Raw genomic sequence first — 15,325 nt, forward strand, 5'->3', positions numbered from 1 at the left:
ATATAAGCAGATAATGGCAGCTGGTCGTTTAGTAGGTAATTAAGGTGCTCCAATGGAATTCAGCCCGTGTATATTTATATTTATGGGATTGTTGGGGTTTATTGCTCACATAATGTCATTCAGGCATGAGTGAGGCTGGTCTCTCTCATCTTAAATGACAGGACCAACATGCCTAGCCCCGAGCTCCTACGCTCCTCTTGGGGCAATGTAGGTTTAGATGATTTATATATATATATATATATATATATATATATATATATATATATATATATATATATATATATATATATTTATAACTATCATTCTTTTAGAGGTGTGATATGGTGTGATGGTGTGTGCAATGTGGTATATCGGATGTGGTGGTGTGTGTATATATATATATATATATATATATATATATATATATATATATATATATATATATATATATATATATATATATATATATATATATATATATATATATATATAAACCTTTATCATCCTTGGGGAGGTGTGGTATATGTGATGTGGTATATGTGTGTGTATATATATATATATATATATATATATATATATATATATATATATATATATATATATATATAGGAAATTTACGAATGTTGAGGGAACAGTGGTTATGACAGTGATGATGATGATAAGAGTTATGTTGATAGTGATGACAAAGATGATTAAAAACATTAACACTAAGGACTGAACATCAATAATATTTCACCACCACGATAGTGGAAATGATAAGACAGGTATAAACAGTGATGCATTCAGATAGCCTATGCGTACGTTGGTATACTCTGCTTATGAAGTTTAAAGCACTGAAGCAATGAATTAAGAACCAATCACTAACAACAGTAGGATCAGCAATAATATCGTTATAATACAACGCGATGAAGGTGACAAAATAACTTAGTATATGGTGGTAATTTGTCACAGCTATCCATCCCCTTACTTTTCTCTGTACTCCCGAGAAAATTACCGTGTGACGTCACCAAGATGCGCAGGGAGGCAAAACGATCAGACCTGTTATCAGTAGACCTTGGGTGGGAATAGCCTGGTGGCACTGCCATGTCTGGCTGATTAGTTTACCCAGCATCCCCCAGTGACCCCCCCTCACACACTCTTAGTCTCTCACTTCCCATGCTACAATGCAAACACTTGGTGTCGTGGCACACATAGTGGTTTTTGTTGTTATTCCCTACCTGCTTCTGGCCTTGCTATTACTTGCATGCCTTCTCCTAGAGTTAGTGATCATGGCCACTTCACCGAGAAAAAGAAAGAGGGTAGCGTTGACTCTTTAGATGCGGAAAATCCTGGGCAAGATTGATGCCTGAAGGCTGTATCATGAGTGTTGACACTGATTTTATTCTACTGTAGCTTACTGTTCTGTAACATAATTTTATGCTATTTTACCATGATTGTATTTCCTTTTGCTATTATGGTTTGGGTGTTCACTGCATTTTTAGGTCTGCATGACCAGATACAGTAGTGTTAAACAAAAACAAGTGTTGAATGATGTACTGTAGTGGCCTTTTGCACTGGTTTTCAAAGCTAGGTTATGTAAGAATGGGGGCCTGGGAAAAAGTCCCCTATCAGGATGGAGCTACTACCTGGACATGCCATGGGCTGTATTACGTCGGATAATCGAGGAATTACTGTCTTAATTTCGCTCAGTGATACACTAATGTCTGTGCTTATAGGCAGCCACTCTTGAAGTAATGATAAATGTTTTGAAAATTTATTCTAATGGAAGTGCAAAATGTGGGATAATTAATAACTGAGCAAAGTTCACTGGGATTTCCACTAGTGTTCTTAGACTCCCATAATGAAGTATTTTATTTTAATTAATCATACAATGTTTGCAAGTTCGTGACACCAACAAAATTCACATACCACATTCTACTGGTTATTTGTTTACAGGAAAACCAATATACATTTATAAAACAACTCGTGCACCACACTGAACAAAAACTCACAGACTCTTAAAAGACAGGTCTTACATCAAATTTAAATAATAATTCAGATGACGGTGGCCCAATAGGTAGAGAGGTGGCTTGCAAATGGACCCAGGTTCGAAATCCGGTTCGGGCAAGGAACGGTTTAAAGATTTGTGTTTGAACAGTTATTCACAGACACTCGAATAGCAAGTCTTATACACACAGTCTCTCATATAATGCACTCAAACAGCAACTCAACCTTACTCAAACGGCAGTTCAAATGCTGTACTCAAAAGGAGACTCATATGCCACCATCAAACAATAACTCCTTTATTACACTCGGACATCTGCTGATACACCATTCTTAAACAGTACTCATACACCACTCTCAAATAGTGATTCATACATTACCCTCGAACAACAATTAATACAAACTAAAACAGCAGATAGAATGTTATTTTTAGAGGACACCCTGCGCAGAATATTTATATAGCAACTCATACACCTCACTCAAAAAGTAACACAAACACATCAAACACCACAACTCATACTTTCAAAAAGCTATACTCTGTTTCCATACTCATGACATGTGATCATAGAAGATGACTAACAATCTGTTGTCAGATGAGGTCGAGGAAGCCTAAGGTTCAAATATTGTGGGTGAAAAATTGGGGTTATCACTTTAGTGTGGTTAAGTTTCAGATTTCCTGCATTCCTCACTTTCCTTTGACATTGTATGTTACGGAAGACATGGATATGGATAAAAGAGTTATGTTCAAGTCATATAGGCACACATACATATCGATGGGATAACAGGTGGCTAAATTTCAGTCATTATTATACTGTGGTGGCTTACATAAGGGTGGTTTCAATAAAGTGGGGTCAAGGTTCAGATATCCTGCCTTCCTCACATTCATTTGAAACTGTACAGTACTGAATGTAATAAAGATGGATATGGATTACAGGGTTATGGTCAAGTCATATAGACACATAACTGTACTTGGGATAATAACTAGCTGTAAATCGCGAAATGGTTGAAGAGTCTCATTATACATTTTTTTTTTTTCACTGAAAGGCATATGGGAAACTATGGTTTGAATGTCTGACTTTCATTTCCAAGGGCCGTGGTAGCTCAGTGGTAAAGGACTGAGTGGTGACAAAGTGAGGTGGTTGGCTATAGAAGTGCACTGAAGGTCTTTTATCATTTTATTTTTATTTTTTTATTTTTTGGCAAACTCGTGCCATTTACATGAGGAAAATGACACGAGTTCATTTTCCTCAGGAAAATTACACGAGTTTGAAGAACCTGAAATTATTATTTTTTTTTTATAGTTTCTTAGTTATTTTTTATTTATTTTTTATACACTGAGGATCTCCTAGCCATAAAAATATAACATAGAACATAACATGTATTGGAACAGAATGGTTGGAGGTAGGATACTCCTGTGACTGATCGCTACATCCACCCTGCATTGTGACTGGCAGGTGACTGACCAGGGAGACGGTGAGAAGGGGTTGACAAGTGTTGCTGTGACCTACAATCAGTCCTACTTTGGGAAGTAGGTCCGGCCCAGATGTAGATGTATCGCACGCACTCAGGAATGTCCAGATATGGGTGTTTTGAAGCTTACAGGTATCATGGAACCTTTTACGAAGATTCCCCATCTGAATTATGTACTTGAGGTCTGAAATGCGCTCTACTATATCATATGGACCCTTCCACTGTGCCAACAACTTATTCTGGGCAGTGAGGAGTAACACCAAGCATTTATCGCCTGGACTGAACTTCCGAAGCTTTGCGTTCTTATCATAGTAAGCTTTTTGAACTTCACATGCCTTGATCAATTCTTCCTTAGCTAACTCGCATGTCGACTGGAGGCGGTCAGCTAAATCAAGGACGTAGGTGTAGGTCTTGACTTCAGGGTCGGGTTCTTCATCATCCCATAACTCACGAAGGACTTGAAGTGGCCCACAGACCAACCCTCCATACACCGGTTCAAAAGGTGAGAACCTCAAAGAATGCTGTCAGGCTTCTCGATAAGCAAATAGAAGAGGGGCAATGGACCACGGCCATTCCTTTGGCTGTTCAGCAGCCATGCACTTTCACACCTTCTTGAGAGTCCCATTGAACCTCTCATACAACCTGTTACACATGGGATGCTAGGGCGTAGTTCGCAAGCCTCGAATAGACAACAATCTGAATCCTTCGTTCATCATTGCAGAGGTGAACTGCAAACCCCGGTCGCTTAAGACCTCCTTGGGGATACCAATGCAACAGAACACCTCAATCAGTGCCTCAGCAACAGTGACAGCCTCTATATTCTTAAGTGCCATGGCTTCAGGCCACCATGTGCTGAAATCAATGATAGTGAGGATATACTTTGATCCATCACTAGCCCTAGGAGAAATTGGCCCAACAATGTCAACTGCTACTCTCTCGAATGGTTCGATTATAGGCACTGGTTTTAGTGATGCAGGATGGACACATCCCCGGTCAATGGTACGCTGACCTCACATCGCAGGAACACACAAGCCTAGTTATCTCCTGTCCAATTCCTAGCCAGGAAAAATCAGCATGGATGTGGTCAGAGGTTTTCTTTTGGCCCATGTGACCTCCCATCGCTGAACAATAACCCAGTTCAAACACTGATCGGTGCTACTTCGCGGGAACGACAAACTGCAGTCAAACCTTGCCCTGGGGTGTTTGTGGCTCACGGTACAGCCGTCCTCGCTTACAAAGGAACCTGGCTTGACCTCCCTGTGAATATTTAATCACATTACTCTCCAGCTTCTTACGCACTAAGACAAGTGTCAGGTCAGACTGTTGTTCTTGGACAACATCTTGACTACAAATCAGATCTTGCAGTGTTGCGATGGTCAACGGGGTGACATGGTCCGGAGCCTTGGCCATGGCTCATGTTACTGCAACAGCCGAAGTCTGAGTAGCAACGTCTACAGCGCAACTATTTTTTATGCCTGGTATGTTACCTATAATGAGGTCAAACAAAGGTTCGGGCATGACAACAGCAGCTGTCAAGCCAGTGTAGAAAGGAGATGCCACCTGGATACATGCCTCACTGATCCATCAATATGTCTAACTTGGATCTGTCTACCTGTGTACTCTGCCTGACGGAGCAGCCTGAGGAACCATTGTCTCTCAGGACATTTACAGAAACACCTCCCACAAACCCTGGCTGAACAAGAAAGGCAGTGTTGCTGGTGGAAAGGTCTGAGGAGGAAGCAACCAGTCATTGATGAGACTGCAGAACAAACAATGTGGCAAATGTGGCACCCTGAGAACTAGATGCCTGAGGGGATGTGCTCACCATCTGAGGAGTTGGAGCATTGACCACCTGTGAAGGAGGGTTCAACGTCACAAGGGGACTAGTGAATTGTGAGGAAGTACCTGTACTGGTTGGGACAGCACTACCATACTGCCGTTGGGGTATTAATGTGGCATTTGTCTCCTGCCTACGAAACACTAAAGTTGATTGTCCTGACTGAGGGTTACGTGGTTTGTCCTTATTCTGCTGCTGTTTGGGTTACTGCTGCTGGTGGGGGTACTGCTTGTACTTCTTCCATTTGGGTTTCTGCGTGTTTTGCCCCTGGTCCTTCTTCTGCGGTTTGTTTGGACCATGGCCATTATTCTGAGAACGGCCTTGATGCTGCGGTTCAGTCTGCGATGGATTCCCAGATGTGGCAGTATCTTTCCTGATCCAGGTCTGATTCGTACGAGTATGGTACCCATACGCAGTGAAAAATTCATCAGCCTTTTCCACCATTTGGCTGGCATCCCTTACCTGACAGATCTTAAGCTGAGCCATAAGCTCAGCAGGCCACGACTTTTCTAGCTGTGTGTGCAGCATAAGGTCAATTATCCCCTCTCACATGTGAGGGGCCTCATCTTTCTCTATCCACTCATCTAAGTAAGCGGTGAGACAGTCGAGGAACTGAAAAGCAGCCTCCTTTTCTTGGAGGCACGCCCTCATAAACTGACTCCTGGCATCGTAAACTGTGAGATCATACGCTTTGATGAGTGAAGTCATCATCATCTCATACAAGAGATTCATTCATTCATTGCCAGACGCCATGTATCCCAGACAGGGTGGCCAAGGGCTTAGAGTTAATTGTTTTACAGGGAGGGGCACTAATCCTCCACCAACCCCACTTGACGTAGGGATGCCAACAGCATCTGGTGTTCCCAGGCGGTCACCCATCCAAGTACTAACCAGACCCAACGTTGCTTAACTTCGCTGATCGAACGGGAAGCGGTGTACTCAACGTGGTATACAAGAGATTGTCTCCACGAATTCTGTGGAGAATATCAAGGGCAGGGCCCTCAAACAAGCTAAGAAACTGGAACTCATTAGCTGCTTCATCCAGTTGGTACAGCTGTGCCTTGTCCTCAAAACGAGCTATGAATGGCTCGATTCACTCGCCTTCCTTGTATGAAGGAAGCTTGAGGCACGGGGTTAACAAAACATGTGCTGGAAGCGCACTCATGGAGCTTGAGTCGGCTGCTCCAGATGTGCCTGAAGTCAAAGAGTCTCGCTTGAGCTTCAACATCTCAGGTTCATGTTTCTCACGTGCTTCGCTCTCAGCACGCTCGCGTTCACGTTGTTCTCACTCGTGTTCACGTTCTCTCTCGCGTTCCTCACGCTGAGTTTTACGCCTTTCACGAGCATCGCTATCACGTTGCTGTTCATAAGTGTACCGTGAGAGCACATAGTTTTTAATTTCCCGGGGATTGGTAAGCCCCATATCCTTTGCTTCCTGTACATATTATATATTAGTAGCCATGATGCTAACTCAGCTCAGGCTGAGTGGACTAAAGAATGACGTACTGACTGCTGTTTCGCAGAGAAATGCGAATAATCAAAACTAAAGAATATAGACACAGGCTGGGGTGACCAGTTTTATCTAGTTAAACTGGTAAGCAAGAAAAAAAAAAAAAAATGCAATTGATAAAATTTTTACATGAAATTAATAAAGCAAAAATCGATAACCACCAGTAAGGCAGTGCCTATAAACTTTAATGATAATATATACCTAGCTAAGAGTGAGTGAGTATTATTTCGTTGATAACTTTAAAGTTAGGAGTGAATCCTGGAATGAGGTCACCAGGTGTCACTAATATCCTAGAATGAGGTCGCCAGATGTCATGGGGGGAAAAATGTGAGTGCTAGAAATAGAATGATGCTAATAATCGAAAGTAAACACAGGTAACTGACTTGTGAAATCAAGTAGTAAATTTTACTTTATGCTGGCTTACTTTGCCAGTTCTCTAAATATGAGAATCTTATCAACTTTCTCAATATTACACAACGGAGACTAATCACTCACGAATGCTGTATCATTAGTACTGTTGGCCTGAGAAAGTGTCCTTACCCCCGGAGTGACATAAATAATAATAATCGAGACAAGTTCTTGCTAGTGCTTAACTCCTAGTTGACACAACGGATTTGAGAATACAAAAAGAACTGGCCTAAGTACCAGTTGTGATTTATATAGAAATTTGTGCAAACTGGGATAAGCAAATTTAAGAAAGCACAATGTGGAGAAGTCAAACACGATTTTACATTTACATGAAACTCAAGAGAGGATCTGTAAATTTATTAATTACAAGAAAAAATTAAATTACAAGTATCTCAAAATGAATTCAAATATCAAAGGAAATACACTCACTCACTCTCATTCAAAAAGCTAATTAGACTTAAACGTAGGAAAAAGAACGGAAATACTAATCAGTGGACGAAACTGAGCTCAAGCTACACAAGACTAGGCGTCTGTCTGCTGCTAGCGCAGGCGCTGCTCGCTGCTAAGTCCACTACGCCAACCACCAACTCGGTAGGGAGATGCGGGGAATTCATTGTACAACTGGAGATTCTGCTCTCATTGCTGGGCACGACGAGTACCTTGTCCCGTGGTGCTCTGAAGCTGACTAACTAAAGTAAGCAAGCTGGGGCACAAAGCATGAAAGATGAGCGTGGCTCAACTCAACGGTCGGAAAAGCAATGCATGGGATTGACAATAACACAAAAAGTTTCGTTTAATGAAATGCACTGTCTATACAGAAAGACAGTCAAATTATGAAAACAACAACAGGTAGTAAGAAAACTCCTTACGATCTCAGTGCAAAAGCGAGGCAGTTAACGGACTGAGCGAAAGTTTACGCATTTCAAAATTCTTCAGGTGTTCCCAATATCATACTATCACAATGTCGCAAATAAGCTTGTGATATATATATATATATATATATATATATATATATATATATATATATATATATATATATGTGTGTGTGTGTGTGTGTGTGTGTGTGTGTGTGTGTGTTGTTTTTGCTTTTTATTCTTGGAAGGAATGGTTTGTGAGCTCCTGGCCTTTGGTTCCTTCTTCCTTGTATAAAATACATACATAGATATATACACACACACACACACACACACACACACACACACTCACTATATATAATATGAGGCCCCGCGTGCAAGAGTATACCCATGCGCCACCTTGTCGAGAATTGAGATAATGCTATCCCACAGTCCCTCAGAGTATGTACTCTCATGTAGACTTGGTGGATGTGATGTGTGACCCAAGACATAAGGGCGAAAACCCATAAAAATAACACTGAGTTTACATCGCCAACCTTTATCAAAACTTTTCACCACTATCTTGGAGCATGAGTATACTCATGCGCCGTCCTCACGGGAAATGGCTTCTCAGCGCGCCATTTTATGCGTGAAGTAGTGTTAACAATCACCAAGGCGATGAGGATAGTCTCATCCCAAGCCTTGTTGCTGTGCTGTAGTAATACTAATGTTCTCGTCCCAAGCTTTTTCTGGCTGACCAAGCGGTGTGCACGCTCTGTTGTGTGTGTTATAACCTACGTAATTTCGGTGGTTATAACACCTCAGCAGGACAGTGTGAGTTTTGGCTTCTTTTTTTTTTTTCAGTCAAAGAAACAATAACCTTTCATAACTTTCCATGGCTTTGTGTTCATTAACTCATTCAGTGAGGTTAGTTTTTTTTTTTTTTTAACCATTGTATTTTTTATTGGAGCAGCCATTGTATTCATTAATAAGATTATTTATGTAAAACATCATTATTCCTAGTAAAATTGGGGTTATTTTGTTTGCTATTGCATTTAATAGATGTAAAGTGTCCATTGTTCACATAAAAGCACAGAACAAGAATCAGGTGAAAAAGAAAATGCTGCGTATTGATATTTTTTTTAAATTTATAAAACTTACTTTTCATGACAATAACCAGGCATATTCATAACCAACCATTCTACAGACATTCAACTTCATCTTAGAACATGAAGGAACTCACTAGCTATTGTCCTGCGGTGCTAGTTTATGCATAAAAGTAGCAGCATTGTATGCTAATATGTCGATTTTTTTTGTTTTTTGTTATTTCGGGTAAAAACAATAGTACCTTTCCTAAAAAGTTTTTGGACAGAGAGAATCAGCTTTAAGATGATGTAAACGCCATTTTCCTAGGTATTATAGTTTTTTGTGGTAGGTGGGGGCGCTCACCATCCTCTCAATGTAGTGCTGCTCTCGGGTGTCTGCCCTGTTCTCTCCTCCATCCTTCTTTCCTTCCATCTTCTTCTGTCTTTCTTTCCTTCATTCTTTCCTCGTCTTTCTGCCTGTGGGTGACTTTACACTCCCTCTTCTGTCTTTCATTCCTTCATTCTTTCCTCTTCCTTCTGCCTGTGGGTGACTCTACACTGAGTGACAAGCCAAATGGTTTCCTGTACACCAGGAAACCATTTACTACGCTGGGCGGTAACCATATAACCAAAACTTGATGCCTGGTGGTTTAGTGGGTAATTATTGTGCTCCAATCGGATCGGGCCGGTGAAGGTTTATATCCAAGGGGTGATTGGGCTTTTGCTCACGTAATGCCACTCAGGGATGAGTGAGGTTGGTCACTCTCATCTTAAATGTCAGGACCAACTGCCTAGCCCCGGGCTTCTACGCTCCTCATGGGGCAACGCAGAATTAGATGATGGATGGATGGATAATAGTTTTTGCGGTATCGTCCTTCAAAGTTGTAAAAACTTTAAACGCGATTTCTGCCACTTTAAAAACACACACACACACACACACACACACACACACACACACACACACACACACACACACACACACACACACAAGATGAGCAGACGAACGAAAAACAAATTAAAGCAAAATTCTATCATTGCTGAAGCAATATTTACAAAACTCCAAATTCAAGATGATAATGCAAAATTCGAGATTAGAATGATGTAAAAATCCCACACTTTTACGTCAGATATGGTGTACAATCTTTGAAATACAAAAAGTATCAAGAGGGGTTGTTGTAAATGGTGCAATATCAGTAATGTACCATGAATTGAATGAGGAGATGTATATGTAATGATTTTTGTTCTAGCCAAGATTAATTTATGTGGGAATCTAGATCCAAAAATCATCAAAATGTGAGAAAAAAAATGATTTGTCATAATTGCTGTAATGAAATATTGAAAAGTAGGCAATCTTAGGATTCTGACATTTTTTTTGTTAACACTGAAGACATAATGTGATGGGACTTTGGGATATTTCCTGTGACTTTGAGATCAAGGTCCAGATCATTCATACTATGCAAATCATGTTCACTCATGACCCACTACATTTCCTCCGAGTTTGGTCAAAATCAGCCAATTACTTTCTGATTTGTCACATTCAGCCAAGCGGCAGCCATTTTGATTATCATCAGTATCTCAAAATGTATTTGTTGGATCTCAGTATCAATACACAGGTGCAATAGTAGCCTATATGTTGACGACTACTTACTGGAACATTTCTGAAGCAATTGAGTCAGCAGTTTTTGCTGCACAAGAGTGAAAAAAAATAATAATAAAATATATATATATATATATATATATATATATATATATATATATATATATATATATATATATATATATATATATATATATATATATATATATACAGAGAGAGAGAGAGAGAGAGAGGGCGCTAGTGCTTGTTTTTTTTTTTTTTTTTTTTGCCAGAGGAAGCCTGGATCCAAGATACATCACTCATGAAAATGTCATGTCTCTGTCTCGAATGGTCTTGGAATGACAACCTGCTAGATTCCCCCCCCCCTCTCCCACAATATCTATATATATTACATACAATTACATTAAGAAATCCACAGACTGTGGAGTTCTTAATAAATGATAAAATTGTTCATACATCTGATTATAGGCTTCCTCCATTGATATAAAATCTCTAACTGTAGGGCTTTAATTTCTGTAGGCTGAAGTTATTTGGGGAAAGCTAATCTGTGGAAACACGTTCAAATGAAATGCAGTTCGGGGAATAAGGGAATTCTGGCAGGCAGAAATAATACAGTGAGCACCCCCGTATGTCAGAGTAGCACGGAAGAAGGCGTGGAGAGATGGCACAATGGATGCAACTTCACTGGGCATTTGTCATAAAAGTATCTGTAAAATAGCACAAGAGAGGCAACATTCCATCTTACTTGTAACAGAGGGACGTGATTTATATTTGCAGGATTTTTAATTAGTTTTATAGCTTTGTTCCGAATTTTGTCCAGTTGTTCAAGTGCAATCTCTCCACATACACTCCACAAGGGTGAGCAATATTCAAGATATGAGTATATATGACTCTGGTAAATTACAGCTAACTGCCCGTCAGTGAAAAAAGTTACGGATTCTGTAAAATAATCCAAGTTTCATTAAAGCGAATTTTGATTGTGATATAACGTAAGAGGTCCAACTGAAGGTATTGTGCAGCAAAACACTGATAATTTCATACTTTTAGAGATAGGAATATTGGTTGTAGTGATGATAATAAAGGAATCGGGCAATGTCTGCTTCTTAGTAAAATTACAAGTGCTCGTGGGCCTTTCAGGCCCCTCGCACTTGATAGTCCGTGTATGTGCTGTTCTAGTTTAACTTTGTCATTTGGATTTTTTGTAGCTAACCAAATGATCGTGTTAATTGCAGCTTCAGGAACGAAACTCAAGTTGTCCGAATGCAAGTCCCAAATACACACACAGACACACAGCTACTGCTATTATATATGTTAGTTGTACCTTTGGGCAAAAAATTCTACGGAGATCCTATGCCAGGCGCCGGGAGCGGCGTTTTTGGGTCAAAATGTGATTGCTCATTAAATATAGTAAAAGTTTTTCATTCGTGATGGGACCAAGTTTTTTCACATCAGCGACTTTTTTGCGATTTTTGTGCAATTTTGGTGAGATTTGAATGTGTAGTTTCGGCTGCCCAAAACACACACACACACACACACACACACACACACATTCACAGATACACGGATAGTGCTGTGGTATATTAGATGAATTTCGTTTTCCTTACATGAAATGAGTGGTATTTTGTCCTCATTCAGTGATGTAGATAAGTCTTGATTTACGGAGATTGCTGTGCCGAATTTGGAGTTAGATATATCAAGTGTAAAGGAACTGTGAAGTGCTGAGTTTCGCAGTTTGAGTAAATGGGATTATGGGTGACAGACAAGAGATCATTAATTGAATGAGGAACAGGGATGAAGCCAGGAATGATCCTTGTGGCATGCCAGCATTGATTGAGTTGAAATTCAAATATATGTCATCTTCCTTTACTATTTTTCTTTTTTCTGTGCATAAGAGACGAACAAATCAGTGGGATAAAAGATGACAGGCCGTACCAAGGTAGTTTGGATAGCAGGGAATGTTGTCACACTCTGTCAAATGCTTTACAAAATATTAACAGCTACTGGATGGGTTCCTCAATGTTGGTCTATACAGTATATATATATATATATATATATATATATATATATATATATATATATATATATATATATATATATATATATATATATATATGTATAGATGGATGAATGACTCGACAGATGAATAGATAGGCGGGGAGATAGAAATATAGATCAGTTATAGATACATACATACATACATACATACATACACACATGCATACATACATGTAGATATTGATAGATAGATGGATAGATATAGTACTGCAGATAGATATCGTATCACCATCAACATCATCAGCTATTGCAAGCTCACTGTTGAACAAAGGCTTCCTCACGAATTCCTTGACTGAGTCAATTTCTCCCCCATTATGACTGGAAACTTCTCTATCTCATCTCTCCACTTCCTGTCTGGCTTTTTCTGCTACGTTTCCAGTCTCTTGGCGTCCAGTCAGTCAGCCTCTTGCTCCGTTGGTTATCCCTTATTCTTGCTACATGACCTGCCCACCTCCGATTCTGTTCTTTTATAACATCTATAATGTCTGCTCTCTGACCCAAGGTGATCTTTTCATGTCTCTTAAAGATATTCCCAACACTGACCTTTCCATTGGTCTTTGAGAACTGATTAGTTGATTTCCCATCTACTTTGTCTATCACCAGGTCTCACAACCTTACGCCATAGCTTAGAATAATGAATTCGTTATATACTTTTCTTTTCACACATATTGGCAAACTACTTCTCATGATGTCTCAATGTTTACTGAGAGCTTTCTATATATTGTAATGCATCTTTTTAATTCGCTATCATGGTCTTTCCTTAGTTTTAGTATTTGCCTTGGGTAATTGTACTCATCGACTTCTTCAAGAATTTCTTTGGTTATTATGATGACGTTGTTTGGTTTGTTTGTGTTTAACTGTACTTTTGTTGTACTCCGGATCATCTTTAGTCCTACTCTGGAACTTTCTTTGTTCGGTCATTTAACATTCTTGCAATGTCTCAGCTATTTGTGAGATTAGGACAATGTCATCTGCATCTCTTAACATGTTTCCTTCTTTGTTTACCCAGTCTAGCTTGTTGAAAACATTTTCTAGACATGCTGTAAATTACTTGGAAAAACTGTATCTCCATGATACACGTCATTCTCAATATTAATTTTTTCCGAGTCATTATGTATTTTAACTGTAGCAGTTCCTTCTTTATATATATTTTCGAGCAGTTTTACAATGTTCTTACTTACTCCTTGTACTCGCAATGAATTGATAATGGCTATGAACTCCACTGAGTTGAAAGCCTTTTCGTAATCAAGAAAACCTAAGCACAGTGGTCTATTATAATCTGCAGTGTTCCCACTGTGCTTACGAGTATTCATAGTTTGTAGATGATCAGTAGTCGAATACTCGCTTCGGAGTCCTGCCTGTTAACGGGCTTGGATTTCTTCCAAATGTGTTGTTATTCTGTTCGTTAGGCCTTTAGTGGAGAGTTTATAAACACCTGACAATCAGCTAATGGGTAGATAGTTATTAAAACTATCGAGTCACCTTTTCTTGTAAAGTAAATTAACTATTGCACTGCACCATGTTTGAGGAGTTCTTAATTTATATATGTTGAGTAAATAAGTGAGCGAGCCTGTTTGGTACTTCTACTCCTGCACGCAACAGTAAAACTGCTGCTATTCCATCTTCTATTGGGACCTTCCCTCTTTTCATATTTTAAAAAGAAATGTTTACTTCCTCGAGTGTTACCTCAGGTATTTCACTTGTGCTAACTGAAAGGTTAGCCATTGGTACTATTGTCTTTAATTAATACAGTTCTTTGTAAAATTCTTTAAGTCTCTTTCCCATCTTATCCCTTCATTTAATGACTTCACCGTTCTTTGTGTTTCAGTGATGCAATTTGTTGCTTTCCTAGTGCCATTTTACCTTGGACGTTTAAGACGTTTTCCTTTTTTGGCGGTTCCTTTGATCTGGTCCATGTTCTTTTTCATTTTTCTAATCTCAGTTGCTTGTTGATAAGCTTATTTTATTTCCGTCCGTCCTGTTTCATTTTTCATTGTTTTTATATTCATTTCCCTTCTTCTTTTCGTGAGCTTGAATGTCGTTTCTGAATTCTTCATTTTTTTTTTTTTTTAAATAACAGAACGGAGGAAGGAAAAGCAAATGGGGAAAAAAAATAATCCATACACCAGATTACTGGTGTCCTCTGTTCATAAAATATCTGTAACAGTTAGACTTGAACAGTTGTAGGTTGAAATTTGGAGGAAAACAACTCTAGGGAAACGAGTTCCAGAGAGATGCAGTTCGGGGAATGAAAGAATTCTGATAGGCAGAAGTTCTGCAATATGGATGAGTGACATTCCAGTCATGAGCGCTACCAGATGCCCGTGTAGCACGAGGGAAGGCATGGAGAGGTGGCACCATGGACGCAACTTCGTCTGAGCATTTGCCAAAAAAATATCTGTAAAATAATGCAAGGGAGGCAACATTCCTTCTTACTTGCAGGGGAGGTAGTTTATATGTAATGGCAGGGTTGTTAATGATTCTAACAGCTTTATTCTGAATTTTGTCTAGTTGTCTTAATGCAACCTCTCCACAACCATTCCACAAGGGTGAGCAATATTCAAGCTG

General features: G+C 39.4%; 1 pseudogene; it reads right to left on the bottom strand.

The window, feature by feature from the left end:
* Window positions 1–6,111: 6,111 nt before the first annotated feature.
* Window positions 6,112–6,233, bottom strand: LOC145405504 (5S ribosomal RNA; annotated as a pseudogene).
* Window positions 6,234–15,325: the final 9,092 nt, after the last annotated feature.

This window comes from Coenobita brevimanus, chromosome 7, assembly GCF_032717465.1.
Source record: "Coenobita brevimanus isolate Jiangsu-jjx chromosome 7, ASM3271746v2, whole genome shotgun sequence".
In the NCBI taxonomy this organism is placed as follows: domain Eukaryota; kingdom Metazoa; phylum Arthropoda; class Malacostraca; order Decapoda; family Coenobitidae; genus Coenobita; species Coenobita brevimanus.